The sequence below is a fragment of the Alligator mississippiensis genome, chromosome 9 (assembly GCF_030867095.1).
Source record: "Alligator mississippiensis isolate rAllMis1 chromosome 9, rAllMis1, whole genome shotgun sequence".
Classification (NCBI taxonomy): Eukaryota; Metazoa; Chordata; order Crocodylia; family Alligatoridae; genus Alligator; species Alligator mississippiensis.
Genome location: NC_081832.1, coordinates 40,567,234 through 40,594,817, shown reverse-complemented (window position 1 = coordinate 40,594,817; position 27,584 = coordinate 40,567,234).

The window sequence follows — 27,584 nt, the reverse complement described above, 5'->3', positions numbered from 1 at the left end:
GATACATTCCTGATGGAGGGGGGAAACCAGCTCCCCCTGCCTATGTGACTGGCATCACATACCTGGGTAGGGGGCCTAAACTTGCTATTGTTCTAAGCAATGCCAACAAGACTGGGAGGGGGCTAAGGACCCTGCCAATCTACCTGGCAACCAGTGATGCATTTTAAATTGGTTGGCTGGCAGCCAACAGTTGCTGGTCTTCATTGGATCAGGTAAATGAGGTCATAAAGTCTATACAAGTTAAGGACTGACTAGGAGGAGGGGCGGTAGCCATGATGAGAACTCAGAGAGAAGCTGGACCATCTGAAACACTCTTTCTCTCTTGAAACTCATGATTGATGAACCATTCACCTCCAGAGGGAATCTCCACCTGCCTCTGGATGATAGTTGTGAGTAAGCTACCTGAGATCTAACTAGATATATAGCTTGCAGTAACTCAGATGCTCAAAGGCTGCCATGCCACTGTTTGCTTTAAGGTATTTCTCTGATATTGCTATACCCTGTACCCTATGCCAAACCTACTCTTTGTAACCGATAAAGTTCTCCTTTGTACCTAGTGTGGGAGACTTATTGGGAGAGGGGCCTAGATTATGCCTTGGGGTCCCATTGGTTCGGCTGACTAAGGAAGACCATTATTTGTGCTTCAGACTGAGGGAAGCACCCAAAGTTCTTGCAGTGGGTCAAGTATCCTCAAGGACTACTAGGCCTGTGTTTCCAAGGTCTTGGAACAAGTCCAAGATCATTCCAGACTCTGGGTGATGGCAGTGTTACCCCCAGGCTTGTAGGTGTGCTTCACTAAGGGGGGTCGGTCGGACATGAGGCACCCCCAGGGAGGCACTTGGAGCCTGGAAGGTGGTTGGGTGCAGTGAGGTGGGTGGCTCAACACAGGAGCACCCCCTACTGGCCCACCACATGCATACAGACACTTTTTATGTTTGATTACACTATCTTGTACTTACTGTTTCTTTTGGTCTTTATTATAGAGGGCCTATTTATTAGGAAAAGAAACAATAACTCTAAATTTTCTCAAGAAAACACTTTCCTTTTGGTGGTAAATCTGCTTCAGAACAGAGCCAGGTATATATTCTTTATTTTTACTCTATATGTATATATGCAAACCTTTTCTGTTTGATTACACACTATCCTTACTCACTTGTGTCTTTTGGTCTTCATGACAGAGGGTCTATCTAGTGTGAAAAGCAGAATTACCACATGCAATTTTTACCACAGAAAGGTAAAAAATAATTTAAAAATGGAGGGGTCATTGGTGGCTGTGTTACTATAGGTACTTTGAGTCATAATACTGGCTGTAACCATTTGTCCCCTAACAGAAACCTTTCTCCAAAAATAGAAAATCAGAATAAATGTGTACGTCTATGTCTTTACCCTGTAGTGAAAGGTACATTTTTAAATTCTTTTTTTTAAATTCTGTGCATGCATGTATGAGTTTGGTATTCATTTTCTGAGATCAAGCTTTCGAACTGCTGGGTGTGCTTTCAGCATATGCTCTTCCATGCCTGTTAACAATCTAGTTTAGGGGGGGTGTGGTTGTGTGGTTTCATTTTGCTAAGGGCTTTTTAAAGCATGGGGTCTTCCTTCAGATTTATAACATTTATATGAAGTTAGGCATTCATTTTGTGGAAAGTAAATTCTTGATGCTGAAATGTAAATTTTATATTTCCTAAATGATCTTATGCGATACCTCCAAACAAGAAAGTGGTGCTTTGGAGAATCAGTTCCTAGAAGCACTGGAGGGACAGGAACTGGACTGAAGTCCTCTAATAGCACTAACACAAACCACAGAAATGCTCACCCTGAGGATCAGAACTCCCAAGGATATGAGTGCCAAAAGGACAGAACAGAATGGCATGGTAAAAAAAGAAAAGACTTCATGGTTCCTTAGAGGAAAACACACCACCAAACCCTGAGAGAATGTGGTGTAAAAACACAAGAATTCACAGTTCAAGGCTGGTGCTTTGGGGCCTGTGAATAAGAAACCCAGGACTGGTTGTACACACATTTTAGAGAAGTCTCAGAAGATGATTTTTCATCAGTTTTTGAAAAATCATGATTGCTGTGAAAAAAAAAGAGGGTGGGCACCCACCTTTGGAAGGTGCCCATCTTGCCTTGAAAGATTATGATTATTGTGAAAACAAAAAGGGGATCTTTGTGGTGTGCATGCAGTCATACACATTGCAGAAAGAGTGTACAGAGCATTTTGAAAGATCACAATTATTGTTGAAGCAAAAAGACATATTTTGTGCAGAGAAGGGGCAATAAACTCAGAGGTGAGCAGCTTGTGGGACAAAAAATCAGAGCCTGGTTAAAAATGAGTGTCAAAACAGGTAAGCAACTGTTGAGAAAAAAAAAGTGACACCCTAGTGGTGGTGTTTCAGAGGGCCCCTCAACTGCTTGCTCTCCTCCTGAGTCCGTGGAGTTGGAGAATCGGGGTGGCGAATTTGATTCAGGGGACCCATTAGAGGGTCTCTAAAATGTCCGTCCCCCCCCCGAGCCTGTGGAGAATGTCTGGCCAGATGTAGATATGGTATGGGTGAGAAGGAAGGAGTGACCTATAGCAAGATTTGGAGCCTAGAGGTATGTAGAGGAGTTTTGCTTTGTGAATCTGGAGTTGGTGCCATTACACATGGTGTTTGCAGCCATAAGGAGAGAATTAGAACAAGTTGTAGCATATTTCCGATGCTTATACAAACCTGGTGATTATACCCAATTCCATATTGACACAGAAGGCATGAGGAACTATTTACATTCTCAAGCTTTTAATTTAAATAATCTGGACATTGACACTTTTTTACAGTGGGTCAGTAACCTGTTACTAAGGCAGAGAGAACTACTGTTCTTTTGATATTCCAGCTGCATGTGATCACTGTAAGAGCTGTGGGTGGAGATTCCCAGCTCATAGCTAAAAACAGGCAGTGTTTATTTGACCTAATCATCTTTGATAACAACGTCTGCTTTGCAGGCAGTCTGTTGGCTGTCACAACTTGTAGAGACGCCACAGATGCTAAGCTATTACATGGCGCAAACCAGCTTCATGAAAAGTTGGGGTAGTCTGCTCAAAAAAAGTTTTCTCTTGGTGAAGTGTAATTGTTTGAGGATCTTGTACAAGTTAACATCCATATAGTAATTCATGAAGAAAAAAAACCAGCTGGGGTATGCTTAAAACACGTGACATCCCCAGGTACCACAATACCTATTTCCTTCTGTTGCATAGTAAGCATTATTATGGTGTTCAGGATGTGAAAAAGGTGTTTGGTGCAAGAAATTATTGTGGTCTTTGTCAGATGTCGCACTGCCATAGCTATGTGTGCAGATCCCAGTGCCAACTCTGTCTGAGCCTGGGCTGAGCAGACAACATGGATGAGGCACAGAGGTGCCTTAGTTGTAAACTGCTCTGCTTATTCAAAGAGTGTTTAGAGAAGCACACAGCTCTGTTCTCCAAAAACAGATTTAATGTCTGTCTAAAACTTTGTGTTATGCATCAATCTTATGTCAATCTTATGTGGATGAAAAACACATCTGCCCATGCTTTCTGGCTAAATTCAGATCCTTTTTAGGCAGCTAAATAGCACTTTAGGGACAAAAGTTAACCTGTAATTGTCATTTAGGACCACTTATATGCATTTTAGATCTTATTCCTCCCTGAGCAACTCACATTGCTTGTCTGAGCATGCTCAGAAGGGATCAGATCTAGCCACTAACACTTTCCCATTTTACCCAGAAAGCTGCATTAATTCCATGCAAGTCCCTGAAATATTAAAGAAACATCACAACTACTGACTATCTGATGGAGCAAGAGAAGGATCACATTGCACCCTGTTGGCTCAGGAGCTCTGCTGCCTGTCAGTAGCCTGCTGTAACAGGGAGGCATAGACTCCCTGTTACTTTTAAAGGAGAATCAGAAATAGGGAGAGCACCAGGTGTGCAAGTTAGTTTATTATGAGCTACAGGAGGATAGGCTGCCAGGGTCTTAGAGGTTGTGAGTGTCGATTGCAGAGTGAGCTGCTCTGCAGTAGTGCGTTAGGGCTGAGCCGGCTTGGGACCATGAAGTGACTATTGCAGAGCTAACTGATGTAAATAGTATCATGGAGTAGAGTCAGGCTGGAATAGCTGAGCCATAGCAATAGCTCCTAGCCTAGAAGCTGTAAACTCTTCTGGAGGGCTGTCAGCCTAAGTAGAAACACCTGTGGGTAGCTGGGAAACCACGAGCAAAAGAGGCAGGGCTTCGGCAACATATAAGCCCAAGGCAGGGGTGAGTAAAATATGGCCCACGGGCTAAATTCGGCCTGCCAGGCCATTCTATCCTACCCACAGGGCCCATAAAAATGAGAAAATTACTTATTATCTTCCTGTGGCTGCCTGTCAAAGATGACAAGGTGCCAGTGGCAGCATGACCCAGGAGGAGCCCACAGCAGCAGCAAGGCCTGCCTAGCTGTGCTCCACTCCAAGCCACCCCCACCCCCAGCTTCCAACTGGAAGCTTATGCCTAACAGAGGCTTCTGGCTTGGTGACCCTGGGGCTGTTCTCCCACCCTCTCTCCACCGGAGTGGGAAGCTCGTATAAGAATGGACGGAGGTGGGGTGGGGGGAGGATTGCTGGCATAGCAGGAGCCAACCTGGACCATCCAGCACCATGCGGTTCCTAGCTGGCTTCTGTGCTGCCCAAGTGGTGGGTGGATGGGTGGGCGGGCAGGGGAGGAGCCACCAGTGGGTGGGCAGGGGGGAAGCAGTGGGCAGGGCAGGGACAGTGGTGGTGGTGGGCGGGAAAGGAAGGGAAGTGGCAGGGGAAAGACAGCAGCATCAGGCAGTGGGGGGAAAGTGGCAGCAGGTGGAAGTACAGGGCCCCAGGGCCAGGGCTGGTGACAGCAGGAGCCACTAGGATTCTGTGGTCCTAGTATAGCCCAGGTACACCCAGGGGGGTGTGCCCTATCCTCCAATGACAGTGGTGGGGGTCAGGCAGGGTGCTGATGGAGGGGCCAGCTACTAGAGCAGTTCCCTCTCCTCTCTACAGAGCCAGGCCAAGACCAAGTGCTTAACTATACTGTCACTGGTAGGTGTTGTAAGACTTTGGGGACCTCTTCATCGGCACCTTGCCCCCCCAGTGACGTCAGGGTGAAACCCTATTCCAGTGCCACCTAGATGTTCTGGGTGTTGCCCCTTTTCTCTCCTTCCACGTCTTCAGTATTATTATTAGGGAGACAGTTCCCTGTCGGGGGCCCGGAGGGGTCTTGACCCTGGGGGTGTCTTTGTGGGGCTCTAAACCTCCCCTTTACCCCACACTTACCACTTCCTCGGCCTGGGTAGATGCTGTTCCCCACATGTGTTCCCCACACTGCCTGCCTTGAAAGGGCTGGGCCTTCCTGGCCATTAACCTTCCACCTCTTGTCTTTGGGGCTGGTTTCCCCTCTTCTAGAAAATAAACTTGCTACGGCTGGGCTCAACTGTAACTTAACTGAAAACGCCAGCATCTGCCAGTGGAGCTCCTGAGATCGTCTCCCTCCCTCCCTCTCTCTCTCTGCCCCTTTTCTCTCCCTTCAGGGCACTTAGTTGTCCCCTCCCCTCTCACATGCGGTTGTCCTGGGGGCGACCCTATTCCCCTTTCCTACCGGTTCTTCTGGCGTCCCTGCCCTGGAGCCTGGCTGACCTGAGGTCCCGTCTTCCTGGTCCGTCTCGTCAGAATCACCCCTCTCCCCTTTCAGGGGCCTTGCATCTGAGGCTGTCTGAGGGTGGTTGCAGGCTTGAGGGTCCGCCCTCAACCAAGGTACCTGCACTCCCAGTCAGAGTCGGGAGCCCTCCTGGTTGCTGCCCCTCAACAGGGCTCCTTTGCCCTTGCCAACCCTCGAGCCTGCCTTCGGCCTCACCGGCCAGGGTCTCCTGGTGGATGGATGGCTTCTTCCCTGGGTATCTGGGGTTAGAGCTGGAGCCTCCCAGCTCTGGAGCCGGCGTCTCCCAGCTGGTGTTTGTCTTCTCTCTCCCTGGCTCGCTGCCAGCTGGTTCCCCAGCTGCCTTTTGAGCAGCCCCGGCTGCTTGGGAGCCATGCCCCCAGCTCTCACCGATATGCAGGCTCAGGCAGCGGCGAAACTGCTGAGCCTGAGCCTGCGCCTGTGTCGGCATCCGTGTTCAGATCTCTTCCCAACTGCCACCCGTCTCTGCTCCTGTGGTAAGTGTTGGGGCACGCGGATCAGGGTCTGGGCCATGCTGGGTGGGGGGGCTCCTGCCTCCCCTCTCACATATAAACAATTTATTACTATAATAAATAATTAAGATAAATCATGAAATATTTACAATAAAGCTTAGCATATCTCACTACATATAATATCCCACAATTCACATAAACCATGTAACTTACAACATATATAATAATTAATACATTGAACAAGATAGTTAAGGTTACAACACGATAAACACATATTGGGACTCAACTTATATAACCCAAATAAGTTAATAATATTTCCAAGAACTATGAAGTAACAATACAAATATACATATTAACACATTAAGAACATATAAAACATATAAACTTCCTTAAAGAATACCCATAGCTATACAGACCTTGACACAATAATAATCACACAAAATAGGGAGTATACTCAGTACCTCTCCGAGGGGTTTCCTTGGAGGCCATCCCTCTTGCAACGGAGGATGGAGGCTGCACACCTTCCTGTCCTGTACCCACCTCTCGTGTGGGACCCACTTCCCCAGCAACTCACACTTCCTCTCTGAAGCAGCCAAGGCTCATCCCCTGAAGGCCAATCCTATGAGAGCCTCTCTCCAGCAGCGCCTTTGGCTCTCCTTGATGGCCTGGCGGCCCACACTGGGCAGCCCAGGGCTCTCTCTCTCTTTTGCAGGAGCTGAATCCTTACAGGCTCTGGTTTCCCAGTCTCACATTGGGGGTCCTCCCTTTCCCGGGCCCTGCTCTGGGCACCGGGGCTCTTTTAGTTAAAGGCAGAGCCACACTGCGAAGCTCCGATCACTCGGCCTAGGGCAGGTCTTCCATGTGCTGACCTGCCACAAGCTGCTCTCAGGGTGGATTTTCCGTGTGCTTATCTGCACACTGTGTGGGGCCCAAGAAGCCTTGAGCTGCTCCCAGGGCCAGCTTTCCATATGCTGATCTGCACACCAACTGCCCAGCTGCTTGCTGGGTTTGCAGGCTCAAGCCACCTTGGGTGACTCCTAAAACCTGATCCCCATGCACTGATTCAAGAACCGCTGAAGCTCAAGTGGGGTCCCGAGAACGGCCATCCCTGGAGCTCCTCTCTCCTCGCTGTTCCTCGTCGTCTCTCCCCAGCGTGCCTAGCACACTCCCCTTTTATACTGTTCAGGGGCTCCACCCCTGAAGTTCTCTGGACCTGGCTGGCGCAGTTCTGATTCAGGTCTAGCTGCTCCTTGCCCCCTCCCTTTGGAAAAGGGCAAGGCATTGCTTCCCTTATGCTGCCTCTGGATTGGTGGCTGGGCTCCATGAATCAAACAGCAGACCGTGGATCCTGGGACTCAACCCAAGCTCCGAAAAGGTAAGCCTGCTACACTAGTGTTGCAGCCAGGAACTGCACGCTGATGGGAGGTGCCTGGCTGGGCTGGCTGGCTCTGTGCCACACTGCACAGTTCCCAGCTGCAATGCTAGGACCTATGCAGCATGGCACAGAGCTGGTGGGCCTGGCCCAGCAGCACTCAGTTCCCTCCTTTCCCCCTCCATTGGGCCAGGATGGGATAGGCCAGGCTGGCTCTGTGTAGGTCCCAGCATTGCAGCATGGAACCACACAGTGCATCAAGGAGCCAGCCAGACACCTCCCAGTACCATGCCATTCTTGGCAGCTTGGCATTGAGCTGACCCTCCTGGCCCATCCCTTCCAGGCATCACACAGTTTGGACTGGCCCTGCAGCACATGATTCCCAGCTGTAACACTGAGACCCACATGGAACCAGCCCAGCCTGATGGTGTGCTAGTACCAGGAGCTGTGGGGAGTCCCATGCCATCAGGCTGGGCCAGTTTGTGGGGTTCCTGGCACTCATGGAGGCACAGAACTAGAGTCTCGTAGGTCTAGGGTTACCATATTTCCAGTAACAAAAAAGACGACACCTGTGGGGGGGAGGGGGAGGAGAGCGAGAAGGGGTATATGATTGTGGGGGGAGGGGGTCAGTGTTATATGCATGCCCTGTCTCTGCCCCTCACTCCTAAGCCACATTCCCCCAAGCCCTGCTGCTGCCCCTCACTCCTGACCCACTGTGCCCCAACCCTGCTGGTACCCCACACTCCTGAGGTACACCCACTGCCCCCCAGCCCTGCTGGTACCCCTCTCATGACCCACAGCCCCCTGCCCCCCGCCAGTCTTGCCAGTGCTCCTCACTCCTGACCTGCATCCCCCTGCCCTCCCAGCCCTGTTGTGCACACATTCTCTCTGTCTGTCTCAGAGTGTGTCTCTCTCTCTTACCTGCCATACCTATGCTCAGAGCACATGATTCCCTGACAGTCAGTTACTTTGCCCCACTACCCCAGGCCCAAGCAGCCAATCTGGAAGTGGGAGGAAAAGCCAGAAGCAGAGCAAAAACTCAGACACTTGTTTGCATTTTAAAAAGCCACCCAGACAGGAGGACAAGTCTGGGAAAACCCAGATGTATGGTAATGTTATGCAAGCCCCACCTTGCAGCCAGGAACTGCATGGTGCCCACCCCCACACCTCTCCCCACACACACACAACCCCCCACGAACCCCATACTCACCCATCCACACCGCACAGAAGTCAGAAATTACCACCAAAGAGGAGTACACAGCAGTAGCCTGCACCTGTGGGGAGCAGTTTAGAAAAGCAAAGGCAGAAACTGAATTCAAATTGGCAACTAGAATCAAGGACAACAAAAAGTCCTTATTTAGATATATAGGAAGTCAGAAAAAATAAGGGAAGTATAGGACCCCTGATGAATGAAATGGGCAACTGATAAACGACACTCAGGAGAAAATTGAACTCCTGAATGAATACTTTGCGGCAGTGTTCCACCAGACCACGGGGTTATCCTGCTTGACAGGATACAGGACAATCAAGGTGGTGGTGATCACCCTCCCATAATTGGCAAAGATCTTGTGGGGGAACTCCTAGAGAGGCTGGATATCTACAAGTCAGCAGGACCGGATGAACTACACCCAAGAGTGCTAAAAGAACTGGCCAACATCATCGCACAACCTATGGCAAAGTTATTTGAGGACTTGTGGCACTTGGGAGAGGTCACAGAAGACTGGAAGAGGGCTAATGTATTGCCTATCTTCAAGAAAGTGAGAAAGAAGGACCCAGGGAATTACAGGCCAATCAGTTTGACTTTGATCCCTGGTAAAATCCTGGAAAAAATTTATCAAAGAATCCATTATTGATAATCTAACAGAAAGCAGTATATGATAGGGGGCCATCATGAGGCCAGCCAAATATCAGCCTGCCAACGTGTCTAGGGCAGTCTGCCCTCATTTTCCTGCCACATTTTGCTGTTTTATAATTGCTGTAAAATACAGGAGACTGCCTATTACGTGCCCTGATGCTTAGGGTGTTATACATGGATCTGACCTTCCCTATACCGTGTCCTATGCCTCAAAGATGGCATCCATATTGCTACAGTGCCTCACACTGTGACCCATGCTCCAGAGTCTCACATGGGACTCTCACTCCCCCCTGGAGCTCACAATCACAGTGCCCCCTGCAACCATACTTTGCACCAATACTGCGCAGCCCTTCAGGCCACCCTTGCGGCCCTGCTCTACATGGCCTGTTCTCTTACTATACCTCCCTCACTGGGCCCCACACCCTGCCCCCTTGCTGGGGACACTCTTCTGCCCCCTCACTGGGGCTAATTCCTTGCCCCCTCCCTCGGGCCTTGGGGTCTTACACCCCATGGGCTCAGGTTTCTGAAGATGTGCCTGGCCCCACTGCCTCCCTACTACCCACTAAGTTGTGAGGGCTGGGGCTATAAGACACCCCTTACTTGCCTTTAATTGGGGAGGAAAATGGCATGACATTTCCTGGAGACCACTCCACCACAGGTGGATCCACCTTGCCATCCTGCCCCATTAGGGTGTATTTTTTGGTCATGCCCCAGGACCAGGAGCCTCCTGCCATCACCATAGTTCCTGCACTTACCTCCAAGGATGTTCTGAGAAGCTGTTCAGCCAGGTGGTGTTCTTCCGGATGCCAGCAGCAGACTCAGCCCTGAGGGCCTGAGTTATAATGGAGGCTGCTCAGCCCCCTCCTCCAATCACATGGCCCTCCTGCAGTCATGTCACCACCTCATCAGGGCTGGCCTGCACCTGCCAGCTGCCCTGCTGCCTGCTCTAAGCCCTTAAAGTGGCAGGCACCAAAGGTGATCATCCACACAGTATTTTAAAGGACAGCCAATGTAGCTTCATTGCTGACAGGTCATGCCTGACCAACCTCATTTCCTTGTATGATCAAGTAACTCACCACCCAGATAAAGGAAATGAGGTTGATGTCATATATTTGGGTTTCAAAAAGGTCTTCAGCTTAGTTTCTCATGATGTCTGCATGGTAAAATTGGGAAAATGTGGTCTGAACTACTTTATGGTCTGGTGGCTACATAACTGAGGTAGGACCCAGAGAGTATTAATAGATGGAACTGAGTCAACATGGTAGAAAGTGACCAGTGGCGTTCCTCAGGGTTCAGTGCTTGGACCAGTGCTTTTCAACATGTTCATCAATTATTTGGATTCGGGTATTAAAAGTGCACTGGCAAAGCTCACGGACAACACCAAATTATGAGGGAGTGTGGTCACGCTCGAGGACAGGGTGGGGATACAGACTGACTTGAACAGGCTTGTGAGGTGGGCAGATCATAACCTAATGGTGTTTAACATGGAGGAATGTAAAGTGCTCCATGAAAAGTGCTGTGGAGAAATAATCCACAACACACTTACAGGTTCGGCAGTGCTAGGCTTGCTAGCACCACAACTGAAAGAGACCTGGGGGTCATGTTAGACCACAGAATGAGCATGGGCCACCAATGCGATGCTGTAGCTGGCAGAGCAAATCTAACAGTGGCATGCATATACCAATGCATCTCAAGCAAGACTAAGAATGTCATTCTCCTGCATTACTTGGCCTTGGTGAGACTGCAGCTGGAGTACTGCATCCAGTTCTAGATGCCACACTTCAGGAAAGATGTGGAGAAGCTTGAGAGAGAACAAAGGAGGGCCACACACATGATTAGTGGTCTGGAGAGCAGGTCATGTGAGGAGAGACTGAAAAACTTGGGACTGTTCAGCCTGGAGAAGAGAAGACTCAGAGGGGACTTGGTGGCAGCCTATAAGTATATTAGGGACGTACATCAGAGCCTGGGGGAGCATCTGTTCACTAAGGCACCCCAGGGGAAGACAAGAAACAACGAGCACAAACTAAAGATTGATTTGGTCTGGCTATAAGGAAAAATTTCTTTACAATTCAAGTGCTGAGGGTCTGGAACAGACTCCCCCCAGAGGTGGTACAGTCACTTACCTTGGCAACCTTCAAAAAGCATCTTGATGTCCACCTTGCTGGGGTCATCTGACCTCAGCATTCTTTCCTGCCTTAGTGCAGCGGGGCTGGACCCAATGATCTTGTAAGGACCCTTCCAGCCCCTAACATCTATCTATGAAATACACATCCACCCACACACATATACTTACAGAAACCCAACCCCCGCATACCCAGCCAGCTATACCCCCCACATCCTTCCACATGCCCCCACGCCCCCCACAATGTACAAGAATAAGACTTCATTTTGAGCTATTATGTAATCACCTTTATATACACAACAAAACACAAACAAATCAGGACAAAAATATCAAAAAAAATAAAATATGTTATTAGAGATGTGTGATTTTTAGTGTAGAATTTAGGGGTTTTTTGGTTGGAAGATGGTAATCCCCCCCTCCCAAAAGGAGTGTTCTGGGGCAAGGGGAGGGAGTTCCAGTGGAAAAGGTCAGGGGCTAGAGGTAGGACTTCCAGACCCAAGATGGTGACCAGAGGGCAGCGCACCTGTTGAGGGGCAGGGCTACCCTCGTGGCCCTCAACAGTTCACTGAACCTTATTAAGAGGCCTTCCAACCAAAATAATTGCTCAGCCATGAACTAGGGGTAAGTCTGGCCTGAAAGGCTGCCAAGGAAGGAGCTCTGCACTGAGAGGTCTGAGGCTGAATGATTAACTGGGATCTGCCTGACATGAGGCATATGAGTAAGGAACTGAACGCTTGTAACACGTCACGAGTTTAGCTTGTCAGAGGTTTGAGGTGCAGTTTCACAGAAACCCCTGCACCTATCTCTTTGAAAGCTGGCAGGCTTCATGACCTCAGCAGGGTCTACCAACCCTGCAGTTTTCATCCCCCTGTCCCTTCACACTTATGAGTGACATGAGTTTTGCTTTCAAGATTTTAAGGTGCAGTTTCCCAGAAACCCCTGGATCATTTCCTTGAAGCTTGGCAGGCCTTATGCCCTCAGAAGGGGCTACCATCCCTACTGTTTTCATCCAAATCTGCCAAGAAATGACAAAATTATAGGCAGTTTTGTGCTTCCCCATTATAGCCTATGGATGAAACATCAAAACTGTTTCAACAAAATGAAATGAAACAGTGCTTTTGAAATGAAATTAAACTTAAAATGAAACACTGTCCTGTTGAAACAGCAAAACAGAAGTCGAAACGAAATGGTACCGTTTCGCACAGCCCTAACAACCACACTCTCCCTGCCATGAACACAGGCACACACACACTCACGCACACACAGACACAGGCAGGTTCACACTCTACTCACTCTGCACATGGACACACGGACACAAACGCACTCTCCCTGCAATAAACAGATACATGCACATGCGCACACACGCATGCACACACTCATGTACACACACACGTACACACATGCACAGATGCACACACAGAGAAACAGAAACACATGCATACAGATGCACAGATATGTGCACAGACACACAGATACATGCACACAGATGAAGATGCACACACACAGATGCATGCACGCATGCACACAGATGCACACAGGTACATGCACACACAAACAGATGGACACACACAGGTGCATACAGACACAAGCAGACACACACACAGAAGCATCCAGACACAAGCAGATGCACACAGAGACACACACACACACAGATGCACACAGGCACAAGCAGATGCGCACACACACACACACACACACACACACAGCTGCTCACTCTCAGGCAGCCCCCTCCCACATGAGCCACCCATGGCTGTGTCTCGCTCCCCACTGACCCCATTGCACTGACCAGCAGGGAGCTGCTGCCTGGTTTTGTCCATGCAGCTGCGCACATGCATGAGGCCGTACATGCCTCTGCAGGCGGGTGGCAGCACTGGGAGGTGTGGCTGTGTGGGGCTAAGGTGAACTTTGAGGGGCTATAGTTCTGCAGAGAGGTGGCGCTGCACTGCACTCCCAGCCTGCTCCCTCTCCATCCCAGACGGAGCACTACGCAGCACTCCAGGCCAGCATGGCCCCAGCCTGCCCCCCAACCCGAGCCCCATTGGGGGAGGGGCCCCACTTCCAGCTACAGCAGGAAAATAAATGGGAAAGCTGGAGTTTTAAACTGGGCACAAACACACCCAGTTTAAAACCCTGCTTTCACTTCCCTGCTGATGAGGATCCCAGGGCCCCAGTTGGTAGGGGCCCCTGGGCTTGTACCCAGCTGGCCCATGCATTAGTCTGCCTATGGAGCCAGATTCCCTGGGCCTATTGAGCAGCCTCTCAACTATTTTTGTTCAAAACAATATCAAAGGCATGGCAGGAAAGGAAAGGGAAAACCCAAGAACCAAAGGGGAGGAACTGCCTGGCCCCAGGGGGTGTCACAACCATCCTGGGACCTAGGGCTGTTACACCTGCATCCAAGATGTCATGGAAAGGTTTTTAAGACTCATCCGGCCCTTTGTTATCCCATGTTGCTTATTCATATGGGCACTAATGATAAGGCTAGAGGTGACCGTATACCAATCAAGAGTGACTACAGGAATTATCTGAGGGAATTTCAGAGCCATTAGGTATCCTCTTTGAGAGCTCATAGAGGTTAGGTGGAGATCATTGGGAAAGGGCAAATATAATGCTCCTAAAACCTGCCTCTGTTGTGTACTTAAAGTAAAGTACTGAAGGGATTGGCTGAGGTAATTTTTTATATAAGTTATTGGTTACTCCCAATTATGCTCATGCTTAAAGGTAAACACTTTGATTTGGTCTTCAGTTATTTAAAACAGTTGGAGTTTCTTGTGGATTGTTCATTTGTAAAAGGTTATGCAAATCCCTCATGCTAAGGCACTGATATCCTGATTAGTGAGCTGTTTCATTTACAAATAGGAAATCAAATTCTTGCCATAATTGGCTACCAATTTTCAAGTGACTCTGGATATACATAGCTGAATTAATGAGATGATGGTGTCTGAACAAACTTTGTTAAATTCCAAAAGACAAGAATATCTCCAAAGACAATCCCTCTCTGATGCCCATTTTAATGACTATCTTTAAGATCCAGCTTTTAAGAGAAATTTAAACTTAAAAGAAATATTTTGTTTAGGAAGTGGGTGTTTTTTTAATGTATTTGAAGCAGGATTTCAGCTTCCTTAAAGATATGATGGGAATTTCCTGGCAGAGAAAAAAATCTATAGCCATAACACTAAAGATAGATTGCAATGCTACTGCATGACACTGGCAGGTCATATTGATAGATTGCAGTGCTACTGCATGATACTAGCAGTCTGAGGATGCTTCTAAGAGCAGCCCATGAAGGTTCTGAACCAATGAAAAGTGACAATGGTTTGGATGCAGTCTAACCCTGGGAGAAGTATGCCCTGTAGCTGCAGGGAGACTATGCAGAGTAAAGAATTAAAACCTTGGAACTGAGTGATCACTCACTCTTGTGCATTCCATCCTGCCAAGCATAAACAAGCAACCTGACAGCAACAGCAACAAGATAGTGAAGAGTGGAGGACAAAGAGAGTCATGATGTAGTACCAAGACGAAGAATATTGCAGACCAGCATTGCTTCTGCCACTGATAGCTCTGACAGATGAAATGGAGCATGCCAAAGTGCTGCCACAGGGGTTAGATTCAAATCATCTCAATAACAAACTGTGACTGGGATACTGAAATGCTACAGTAAGTAGTGCTCCTACCTAATAAGATGAACTCCTGCTCACTGGTACCAATGGCCAAACTCTCAATGACTGCAACAGAACCAAGTAGGTGGTCACTGGATGCCCACAAAGCAGACTCAACTAGTTCTTTCCTACAGGCCATGTCTATACAAGATGCTGACTGAACAGTTATTACTGCGCAGTCATTTAGTATGTGTGTAAACAAATACTAAATGACTGCACAGTAACCCAAGTTACTGCACAGTAGCATCGACGAACGTCTTTTTCGTTACACTACTGTGCAGTAGCCTAATATACTGTGCAGTAGTGTTTGGTCACAGTTGTTGCCATACGACACTACTGCACAGTAGTATTGGGCTACTATGCAGTCACTGGCTCATGTAGACACAGCCACAGTGACAGTGGGATTTCATTTCAATTACATTTCTTAATTTTCACTCTTTGCCTACCCCAGACCTGTTCCTTTAAGGGTGGTGGATGACTTTGTAACAGTTGTTGCTCTTTTTATCAAATGATTTCCTGAAACATTTGGGGTTACCATACATCTGGGTTTTCCTGGTCCTCTTTTTGGGTCCTCCCATCTTGGTCCAGGTGGTTTTTAAAAAATATCAACAAATGTCTCAGATTTTGCTCTGCTCAACATGAAAGCTTTTCCTGGAACTTCCTGGCTTTCCCTAGCAAATTGCTGCTTGGGACTGGGGGAGCAGGGGAAGAGCAGTTGGAGGCAGGGGGCAGCATGTGTGTCTGCGAGTGCACGCTCACGTGGCCAACATGCAGCCAGGCAAGGTGGTGGTAGCAGCCCTGGCAGCTGGATGCAGGTAAGTCTCTGGGTGGCAGGGGGTGGAGGGCCAGGGCTTGGAGACTGTCTGGGGGTGCTGCATGTGTGTGTATATGTGTGTGGCAGGGATGTATGGTGTGGACAGGAAGGGTATGTAGGGGGACAGGTACCTGCTGACACTGGGGGAAACTGTCCAGGTACTGGGGCTACAGCAGGGCAGGGAGGAACATAATGATAGCCCTTACTGAATTGATGCAATAGGCTAAATATCCTGGGCTTCAAAAGCAGCATGTCTGTCTCAGGTTTATTTCAAAGATAACATGCACTGTACCAAGTGGCTGTGTGCTTCCCAGCCTCAGATTGGGGGTTGTGCACGCACAGGTGCCCAGGGACCACAGTAAGTTGTCCCCACTGGCTGAGCCCTCTGTCTCCTGCTCCCTCTATGGGGGCAGGTGGCTCACTTGGTGTTTGCTGCAGGCAGCTGTGGACCAACTTCCCTGCTTCTCCTCTTACAAGCTGGGCAGTTTTCTCCAACGGTGCCAGGCCCATGCTGCTAAGGGTTGGGGGGTGTAAGGTCCTACCCAGCTAGGACACAGAGCTGGAGAGTGACCTGGGCCAGGGCCCCCACCACACGTAGCCTGCAGCCCAAGTGTGCCCCTGCTAAGAGTCCTCCAGGAACAACACAACAAGATGTTTGAGCACACCAAGAGGTGCCCAACTCACTATGTCCTGCTGCTACTGATTGCCATGGTGCCCTGGGCACAGCTGAGAATGTGGTATGGGGTCTTGAGTTTTGACAGTGCTCCAGGCAAGCCCCTGCTTCCCTACAATTGTGCACCACCAACTAGTGGGGTATCTCTGCCTACACTATGAGTGACTGACCCCTGTGGCCAAGGAGGAGGTTGCCACTGCCATTGATGAGTTTGCATGTGACAGGTCCCTGGCTGGCTAGCTGGGAGGGCGCTGGCCACTCAATAAAGTTCTGCACTGTCTCCTGCCTCCCTGAATGTTGGGGAGCAGGAAACTCCAGGGGGCAGGGAGGGAGCTTGCCCAGGCAGGGTGGGGAAGTGAGAGGAGGGGATGAGGGGGCAGTCCCCACCAACCCCTGCATGGCCACTAGCTCTAGGCATGCAGCTTGGGCAGGTGGGTGAGCTGGTGTGGGTGGCCGTGGTGCCCCCTTCCTCCCCCAGCCCTCCTTCTTGTGTAGGTGTTTACTGGACAGGTGTGGCAGGTGGTCCTGGCCATCCATGTTTGTCCCTGCCAGCGGCGAGGTCGTGTGGCTTCTTGCAGTGTCCCAGGGTACGGAGGCACAGTGCCTGGCTGCCTGTGCAGTGGACCTCTCTGGGGAGGAGCTGGAGTCATCGCTGGCCTGTCCTCTCTGCTGGAGGTGTGCGCCTAGATTTGGTGGGAGAAGCTGGCCCAGGTTCCCTGAATTGCTAAATGAAGCTGGGGACAGGAAGTGCACTGGGACCTGTGGCTGGTGCCCCAGGGAGCCCTCCCCCAGAGATCGCTTATCACAGCCGGGCCCTGGCAGAGGCTCTGACAGGCTGCTTGTGCTAAAGTAGACATGGCATCACCATCCAGGGCTCCTTGTGGTCCAACTGCTGCATGAGGGGCCTGGTCCTACAGGCATCCCTGAACCACAGGTTGTGGTCCATGATGTGGACCCACTGGACCCGCAGGGCCTTCACCTTTATGTGGCAACCACACCCAGACCACTAGTGGCCATGCTTCTGCATGTGGGCTGCCATGCCCTCAAAGATGTGGGCATTTGACTAGCTGCCCCAGGCAAATTACCTCTGCACTTTGGCATCACCCCATACTGCTTTCCCTCTGACCATTTGGGACCCCAGGATTCTGTCTGTGGCATCAGGGAGGCTGCCATCATGGGTGCTTCCAGGGACCTTGGAGGCTCAGGCAGAGACTGAGTGCTGGCGGGGCTTGGCATATGTTCACAGTGGAGGGGTACAAAGTCCAGGAGGCAGGCAGTTGGTGGAACAGGCCCTGGGGGTTAGGCCAGGGGTCTAAAGGCCAGGCTAGGACAGCCAAGAAGTCATCTCTGCCACATGGTTAGAGAAACTCCTGGCTATGTGGCTCTGCCCCAAGCAGGAAGCTAGGCCCCTGCTTGTCTGGCTGACTGGGTGCAGATTTTCACCCAAGTCACCATTTACATGTGCGCTACTGCATAGTAGGTACTACTCGGTTAAGCTACTTCACATATGTAAAGGTAGTAGCCAACCATGTAGTAGACTAATTTACTGCACAGTAAATGCCACACATGTATAGATACTTTACTGCAAAGTAGATTAGTCTACTGTGAAGTAAAGTGTCTTGTGTAGATGCACCTGTCCATGCAGTATAGGGTAGGGTCATGGGGCCCGCCGGCCCTGCGTCCAGTGAAATTGCGCTGTACGGACACAGGCTTATCCCAATCTTTTCACTCAGCTGTGGCTTCCCAATCCTCCTCCTCCTCCTCCTGGCAGCTAGCCTGAACTCCCTGCGCTGTCACGGGCAGGGGTGAGCCTGATTGAACCAGCTCAGCTCCCAGTCGCTCCCCACAGCCAGCTCCAGCTCCATTGGCACGCCTCTCCTCCCTGCAAACTCCGACAGGTTTTTTCTTATTTCCTTACAGCACCCTGTAACTTACATTTGTGGGATCCTGTAGTGATGTAACTAAGCTAAATCACCCTAACTTGACCCTGAGTAAAATAGGATTCAGTGCTAAAGAAACATGCAATTGTAACAGCTTTGTCATAACTTCTCCTACTGGTATTATTCAATATCTGCATCATACCTGCACGTTTGTCTAAAATCTATGATTAAACCAATACAGGACTGGAAGGAACCTCCTGGGCTACCCAGGCCAGTCCCCTGCATTTGCAGGCAATCATTTACCTCTTTTCAAACTGTCACATACAAGTAGAAGGTACAATACCTGAAGCACCAAGAGGTCCCCATATAACATTCTATAAAACAAAGCAGGAAAATTGAGGAAACTGTCAATGCTTTGCTGCTGCCAATGGAGAAGTTGGAAGTAGTTGGTTAATTTGTGCTCAGATCTCAGGAAAGGACAATGCCTTACACTACAGATGAAGGTAAAAGCTGCCACAATCCATGCCAATCTGACTTTGTAGAAAAATTCTTTCTTGACCCAAGATTTGACAGCTGGTGAGACAGTGAGTGGAAGAGCAGGACTGGGTTTTCTAGTGGGAGCAGGAGCATTAGCACACTTCAGTCAAAAAATGACCAGTTTCAGTTGTGGCCAACATCTGAAAGCTTTGGAGAAAAGTGAATGCCCTTGCCTAACCTGACTCTCCCTCAAATTACACACAGAAGCCAGTAGCATTCATGAAGGGGAAAACAAACAAAAACTGTTAAGCATGGAATTACCAGACCCTTATCATGCTACAAGAGAGCTAACTCTATACCCTTAGGTGGAATTCCAAACATGCAGTTGCATGTCACCCCCACTGACTGTGAAGCCAAAACTCCCTGTCCTATCACAATAGGCCTTCTGTAAATTGACCCAGTTCAATCTTAAAGCAATCTGGGGTCTTTGCCCACAGTTGGGGTGGATCCAGAGAAGAGTGCAGAGAGGGAAGATGTAGTTGCACTCCCCCCACCGTCAGATGTGAGGTGCATGTGCAGTGAGCTCTCTAAGCTCACTGGCTTGTCAGTACAGCTGCTGGGAGCAGCTGCTTTGGTGCAGCTCCAAAACCCAGGAGGTGATCACTGTTGCCACTTGCTCCCCCTCTTTTCCTCTGTTGCCATGGGCGGCTGGTGTCGCCTTAGTCAGGGGGGCATGTGCCCCCCCTGCAATCAGTCTCCTGTGGGTGATCCTGCTGACCAGGAAACATCCCCTGCAGATGATCCTGTGGTCTGGAGGGGGGTGTCTCCTGTGAACAATCCTGTAAATGTGTGGGGGGAGCGGGGGTGTCCCAGGCGATCCCACAACAGCCGATTGCTGCAACTGATCGCTGTGCTCGCTGCAGACACTTCCGGGAGCAAGTGCCGGCCGATTGCTGCAGTCGCTTCCAGAACTGGCCACAGCCATTCCTGAAAGCGGCTGCAGTGAGCACAACGATCAGCCAGCACTTGCAGGGGGGGCACCAGCGTTCCTGCCGGCCGCCCCTGTCCATCACCTAAGCGACAAGAGTGACCATCAGGAGGTGCACCGGCACTCTCAGGGGGTGCCTACATGTTGCCACTGTCTGTTACTGAACTTGTTGTACATGCATTGCACAGCTGAAGGGCTGAGTGTGACCCCCTGGCCCCAGGCCACTCATACCTACACTACTTGGCTCATAAGATGGTTCTAAAACTTCAATCCTTTGATTGTTGGAAATCTTCTAAATTCCCATCTAAATTTGTCACCAGTTTGTAGCCATTTGACCTTGTGCCTATATTATTTTTCAGCCTGAATTTTTTTTCTTCTCCTAATATTCACCCCAAGAATATACTTGTAAAGCGAGATCATATTCCTTCTCAGGATCCATTTTGATAAGCTGAGCTCCCTTAATCTTCTTGCATAAGAAAAGCTCTCTACTCTCTTAACCATCCTGGGGGACCTTTCTCAAACTTGTTTCAGTTTAAATTAATCTTTTCCAAACACTGGCAAAACTTCCCAGACACAAGCCAAAGACAAAAATAGTCATAATTCATTGCCTACCAAGGTTTCAGTTTATTGTTTTATTGTGCTTCCTTTTTTTTTTTAGGAATTAATCCTTTTCTAATACTTATGTGTATGTTGTTTGTGTCCTCACATCGTGGTGTCGCCAGGGCCTGGTAAGACCCACAGGTGACCACTGTAGCAGGGTGCCATGTCTGACTTGGTATGGATTCAACTTACTGCTTTGTGTTTCTCTAGATCAGTGATTTTCAAACTGGTTTCATGAAACCTTGTGGTTCCCTGATAGGTCATCAGGGGTTTTGCAGAGACAAGGTGACTGTAGAATGGCCAGGAGGCAGTGCACTGTCATTGTGGTGCTGGGTTGCCTGGCTCTGCATCAGTCTTTAGGATAGAGGTGGATGTTCCTCGAGAGAAGAAATTATATGAAATGGGTCCATGAGTTTAGAAAGTTTGAACACCACTGTTGTAGATTGTTGTAGTTGGGGTAATAACATTATATGATTCCTATCCCTTTAACTAAGCCCTGCCTCACCCCCAGGAGGCTGAGTGGCTTCACTGCTTAAAAGGCAGAGCTCTACTGAGTATCCCTATTCCTCACAGTTATGCCCAGCTCTCTGCCCCCTGCCTCCCCCCAACCTATTTTTGCTTTGCAGATGCACTTAGCTCTGAAGAGTTTCCTGCCCCTTTTTACCATCAGGACACTTCAGGAACATCTCAGCATGTCAAAAAAGCAAAGGGAATTTAGAGAGCTTAGGTCCTATGGAGTTACTTTCTAAGGGCAGGTTGGTGACACAGTGGGGAAAACCCAGTGACATCAGCGTTGTTTCCAGTGTTACCATCCCATGAATTTATCACATCTCATGATAACTGATATTTGCATATAGCTTCAGCTCCTGCGGTAATTAAGGAATCTCATCTTTCATTTTGTAGACAAATCTGTTTCTTGCCCTCCTGTTTGCAGAGGATGGCTTAGAAATGAGATCCTGGTGAATCCAAAGTGTTCAAAAGCCTGGAGTCCAATATGCATCTTTTTTCTTTTGTTTCTTTTTTCAAAGCCAGTCTGTAGTTCTGGCAGCCTTGGCTCATCATGTCAGAACTGTGGAAGTTCAGCAGCAACAGTCACAAATGACCTGGGCATTACGGGACAGAAAATTTCAAACCCACCAGAACATTTGGAGGTACAGAAAAGCACCTAAACTAGTGTGATCTCTGCCCCTCCTCTGACACCAGCTTCCCAAGACCCTTCATCTTCACACCCAAAACATCCTAACCACGTGGGGAAACCTGTGGACTGGGTTTTTCACAAGGGCTGATACGAGTTAGTACAAGCAGTTAGCGTGCCTTTTGAAAGTCCCAGCTAGCATATCTGAATCTGAGCCACTATCTAATGAATCATTAAAGTCCACAGCTGTTGACTTCAGGTAACAGCTGAAACTGGATAAACTTCAGAAAAACTACATCACAGAACACTGCTTTCTATCCCTGCAGCACCTTTCCTGCATGGGAGGTCCATGAGAACCTCCAATTAAGTTGAGAGCAGATGCTACTCAGGCCCAGTTTGTGCCTGGAGGGCAGGGTGTGAGCTGCAAAACAGCTCCCTTCCTGGTGCTCGTGCTGACATGGCTATAGTGCATTGCATGATGCTTCATAATAGCACTTGACCTTGCCCTCCCCACATCAGTGCTGTACTCCCAGGGCCAAGGGGCAGGTTTGTGTGCAGAGGCACATTGTCTAATGACACTTACCTAATTGCCAGCAGATGGGCTCTCAGTGAGGTGTGAGAACTGGCTACACGCCATATGTTATTTGTCTAATCTGGAGTTTGCGAAAACCCAGTACATCTTTTTCACTGGACTGAGCATTCCTTCTGTAGGCAGGGCTGGTCCAGGCACAATGCCAACCTTAGCCAAGCCAAGGGCATTCCATATATAGCTGAGATCCTGCCCATCTGCCAGTGCTTAGCTTTCTTTAGAACCACCATTTTTCCCATTCCCATCTACAGAGGGGACTATGAGCACTCCCTCTTCCTGTGGCTCTACCATACTGGGTGCATCTACACATACAAATGCTGCGGTGCAGGCTTATTTTAGAGTAATTTACTCTAGAGTAAACCCACCCCAGACAGGTATCAACATGTGTGAGATGCAGGAGCAGATTTGCTGCTCCTGGCAGCATGCTGCTCCTGCCCCTTCTGGCTCTGCACCAGCCCCCTGCTGCTGCCAGGGGGAGCTGGAGGCTCTGGCTACAGCTGCTGGTAGCCAGCAGCCCTTTTTTAAAAGGCAACCCCGTGCACTGCTCCCTGGCCACCTTCTTTCCTAGCCTGGAGCAGCATGCCCACTGTGCCATGGCTGCTCCACCCCCAGGCCCTGGGAGCATTGTCCACTGCCCCAGGCTCTTGCCAGCCATGCTGCTCACAATGCTGACCCACCGTGGTGATCACCATCTAGCCCAGGTCAGTCTTGGCCCTGGTGGCCCCCTTTCATAGACATTAGGGCTGGAAGGGACCTCGGAAGATCATCGAGTCCAGCCCCCTGCCCGAGGGGCAGGAAGTCAGCTGGGGTCATAGGATCCCAACCAGATAAGCATCCAAATTTCTCTAGAAGGCGTTCAATGTAGGTGCTTGAACCACCTCCAATGGCAGGCTATTCCAGACCTTGGGGGCTCAGACAGTAAAGAAATTCTTCCTTATGTCCAGCCTGAAACGGTCTTGCAGGAGTTTATAACCATTCGACCTTGTCATCCCTTGGGGCACTCTGGTGAACAATAGTTCCCCCAGATCCTGGTGAACACCCCTAATAAACTTAAACCCTTGCATGGTGCTACCTGGCCTGGCTCACTGTGCCTTCCCAGGCCCCCTGCCCCCACGCTGTTGCCACCTGGACCCCGTGCTGCTCTCTCAGGGGACCCAGCAAGGACACTGATGATATGCTCCTGGATGCCACCACTGGGGCCGTCCATGCATACCTGTACCTTCAGCTTTGCTGCCTGTGGGCCCACTGGGCCAGCCAGGACTGGTGACTATATGTCATCCTGACCAGTGGTTCTCAACCTTTTCTGTACTAGGACCCATTTGTAAACATTGATGACCAGTCCTGACCCATTGCCCCTCACTCCTGACCCGCTGCCTCCCACCCGCATTGTGTGGGCCAGGGGGTGGGTGTATGGTGGGGGGGGGGAATGGGAGACCCCAAACAGCCCCTTGCAGGCCAGAACTCTGCCAACCTGCAAGGGAGAAGCCACATTTTCCCACATTTTTTTTCCTTTAAAGGAGAATCCATTTTTAAAATTTGTTGATCCATTTTTAAAGTTTGTTTGTAACCCTTTCATATATTTTTATGACCTACTTTTGGGTCACAACCCATAGGCTAAGCAACACTGGTTCAGAACACTTAAGACGATAAGCAGTGGCTGGAGTCCTTCCACATGACCTGGGCCACTTTCCAGGGACCTCCTTGAGCTCAATCTACACCTGGAGCAGCAGGCCACCACCATCCAGTCACTCCTCCCTGTGGAGACCCAGCTGGCCATTGCCCTACTCAAGCTAGCCACACCCACCAGCCTGTGCTATGTTGGCCACCTCCTTGTGTGGGCAGGGCAACTGCAGGGGAGGCTGTCCTGGAGCTGTGCGGCTCTCTCTAGGATGTGCATGACCCCCTGGAGGTGGTGGTGGGGTTATGCACCCTGAGCTTTTCTCAGTGTATTGGATCTCTGGACGGGACCTACTTCCCCATCTTCTGCCCGTCCTGTGGCGACCACCCCTACTATACCTGGCAAGGCTTCCACTTCTTCATGCTCCAGGCTGTAGTCAACTACCAGTGTGAGTGCCGACTGGGTAGGCAGTGTCCATGACATGCACGTCTTCCACAACTCCACCCTGCCAGCCCTGGTGGAGGGGGTGCCAGACTTCCAATTGAGCGTGGTGACAGTCCCACTCCTCCTCTTCAGTGACCCTGCCTACCCACTCCTCCCCTGGCTCATGCAGCCCTACACTGGCCAGCTGGACCCCTGCCAGACACACTTCAACAAGTGCCTGGGCTGGACCCACACGCTGGTGGAGTGTGTCTTCAGCCACCTCAAGGGTTACTGGTGTACCCTCACAGGTGCCCAGCATCCCAACCCCTGGCTGCTCCTCTGTGGGTGTGCAGTAAGCCTGGTGGTCAGGGGGCTTGCCTGGGAGCAAGGGTGAGCACTGCTCTGCCAGCGTTCCCATTTCCCCTCCTGCAGCCATTGAGTTGGGCAGCTTCTGCTCCAGGGCCACATGGAGCTGGGGTGAGCAGTGGGGCTGGGCCCAGGTGGGGGGGCAGGGGCTCCTGAACAGGGGGGCCTGTTGCTGGCAAGTGGGTAGCTGCCAGGGGCAGGTGGGTGTCATAGGATGGGGTCCCCAGGGATGGCCGTGACACCCCATAGGCTCCGTGACCATGCCAATCTTGCCCAACAGGCACCCTTTTTCTCTCCTGCCATGTCTTGATGCAATTATAATAAATAGGGAGGCTGCCCTCGAGTTTACGTTGGACATGGTCCTGATGGACCCCGTTGAACCCTGTGGGTCCCTGGACCCCTTTTGGGTCCCACTCAAAAATGGATGCCTCACAGAACACCCTTAGCCTTATGGGCTAGATGCATGGCTCCAAAACTGCCCCTTTACCATGCCCCAAGCCTTGCAGATGGCATTCACACCTTTTCTCTCTCTGCGCCCCCTGGCCCTGGGCTCTCTGCAGCCCTGTCTCTGCGTCCCCTAGCACTGGGGTCTGCTCACCCCCTTTGTCACCACGCCCCCTGGCGCTGGGGTCGCCACATGGTAGGCCTCCCCAATGAGGCCTCCTCTTTCCCCACTAGCCTCAACCCGATCCACCAGTTTATAAACAGAAGTCAAAATATGAGCCCCTGGGCTAAAACATAATACAAGCAGTTCAGGGTGTGCTCTGGCACTTTAAAAGAGTCAAACTTCCCCCCCAGCACCAAGTAGGCCAGGGTATCTGGTGAGCTCCTGGAGCCCCTTACTCCTACCAGAAGCAGAACAGGCAGTGAAGCAGCTCTAGCTAGCGTCCTCTATAAGAGCTCCTTCCCCCTTGGCTGCTGACAGAGAACTGACTCCTGCTGATCTCAGCCCTGGGGTATATATGTGCCCAGGGCCCTGCCTTCTTCTGGTCAGCTAACCGGGTATAGGTGCAGGCTAATTCCCTTATTAGTCTGCTGCCATAGTAACCTGCACCTGTGGGACTCTTAGGGCCCTCTCCCTAGGTAGTTTCTGCTCTTAAAGAAGCAGGCACCTTAGTGCCCTGCAACAATGGGGCTGTGGCCGAGGAAGGGGCAGGGCAATGGATAACACAATGGTGATTGCCAGGGCCAGGATGATAACCAGCACCTGTCAGTCCTCCTCCATTACCTCCACTTGCCTGGCCACCAGGGCAGCCTGCCACTTCTGGGACTCCAGGTGCCTCTCCTCCAGGTGCAGGAGCCTGTCCTGGAACTTTTGGTTCATCCAGTCTCCCCCTCATACAGGTTCCTTGCCTCCTTATGGGCAATGTCCTCTATGTGCCATGCCCATGAGTCTGCCAGGTGCTTCTTGGCCATGGTGACCAGCCAGTCCAGCAGCTGGGTCCGTTCCTGTGTTCTGCGCTGCTGGAGCCAGTGCATATGGATGGCCCCAGCCTAGGCTGGTGGTGACCCTGATGGTGCATCTTGGCTGCCAACTGGTGCCTCTCCCCTGCATGTAGCTTCAGGCCCTACAAAACCAGGAGAAAAAGCTTGTTTGTGAGAGTTTTCAACATTTCTGAGATAACATGCTCTGTACCAAGAGGTTGTGCACTGCCTGGTCTCAGATCAAGGATCATGTGTGCACAGGTGCCCACGGACCATGGTAAGTCAGCTGGGCAGGCTCTGGCCCAGGTGGCTGCTGGCCAAGCCCCCTGTCCCTGCTCTGGATGCTGGCCACAGGCACCCTGCCTCCTCTGCCCCCTTCCCAGGCTGGGACAGGCCTGGCTCCTGGCAGTACCTGCTGCTGCTGCTTCAGAGCCACTCCCCCTGCTTCTTTTCTTGCAGGCCAGCCTATCTTCTGTGGTTCCACCAAACCCACAGCACCCAGGCTTGGGGGTGAGGGGCTCCCAGCTGACTGGGATGAGGACCTGTTGAAGTCCCTGTCCTTCACCCAGGGACCCTCTTCAGAGAGAGTCCCTGGGGCCAGCCCCCACACTGTGTCAGCGCTGCACTGTGAGCATGCCCCTGCTGTGAGTGTCCAGGGTGTGCTGTGAAGAGCTGTTTGAGCAGACCAAGGAGTGCCTGGACAACTACATCCCTCTGCTGCTGATCACCATGGTGGCCTGGGCACAGCTGTGAACCTGGCATGGGACCCTGAGCTTCAACAATGAGGAAGGCGAGGCCGCCCTGCCCCACAACCTCCATCACCACTTGGAGTGCTAACTTTGGCTGTGCTACATGTCCCCCACAGCTGAGAAGGACATTGCCACTGGCATTGACATGTTCCTTGGCATGTGAGAGGCCTGTGCTCATCTAGCTGCAGGGGCAAAGGCTGCTCAATAAAGTTTTGCACGGTCTCCTGCCTCTTTGCACGCTGTGCGGGGGTGGGGGGGAACTCTGGGGGTCAGGGGGAGCATGGGCAGGCCAGGTGGAGAGGGGGCCAGGGGCAGGGAGGGCCCTCCTTCCAGTGTGGGGCTTAGCACATGGGTGTGGCAGGCACACCCAGTGGCCCAAGTCATACCTGCTGGCAGCAAGGAAGTGTGGCTCCTGGTAGTGTCCTGGGGCACAGGGATGCAGTGTCTGGCTGCCCAGGGAGGAGCTGGAGCTGCTGGGCGGCAGTGGTGCTAGGACCAGCCTGGCCGCCTGTGTTGTATGCACAAAGCATACAGTGTGAATTAAAAACAAGCAGGAATCTTATAAGGGGATAAGGCACAATGCTGCATTTATTGGACCATAAAACATAAAATATAAAAGGAATAAAGAAGAGTAAGTTTATCTGCTTCGCTCAGTCCCATACATATTCATTCATTCATTCATTCAT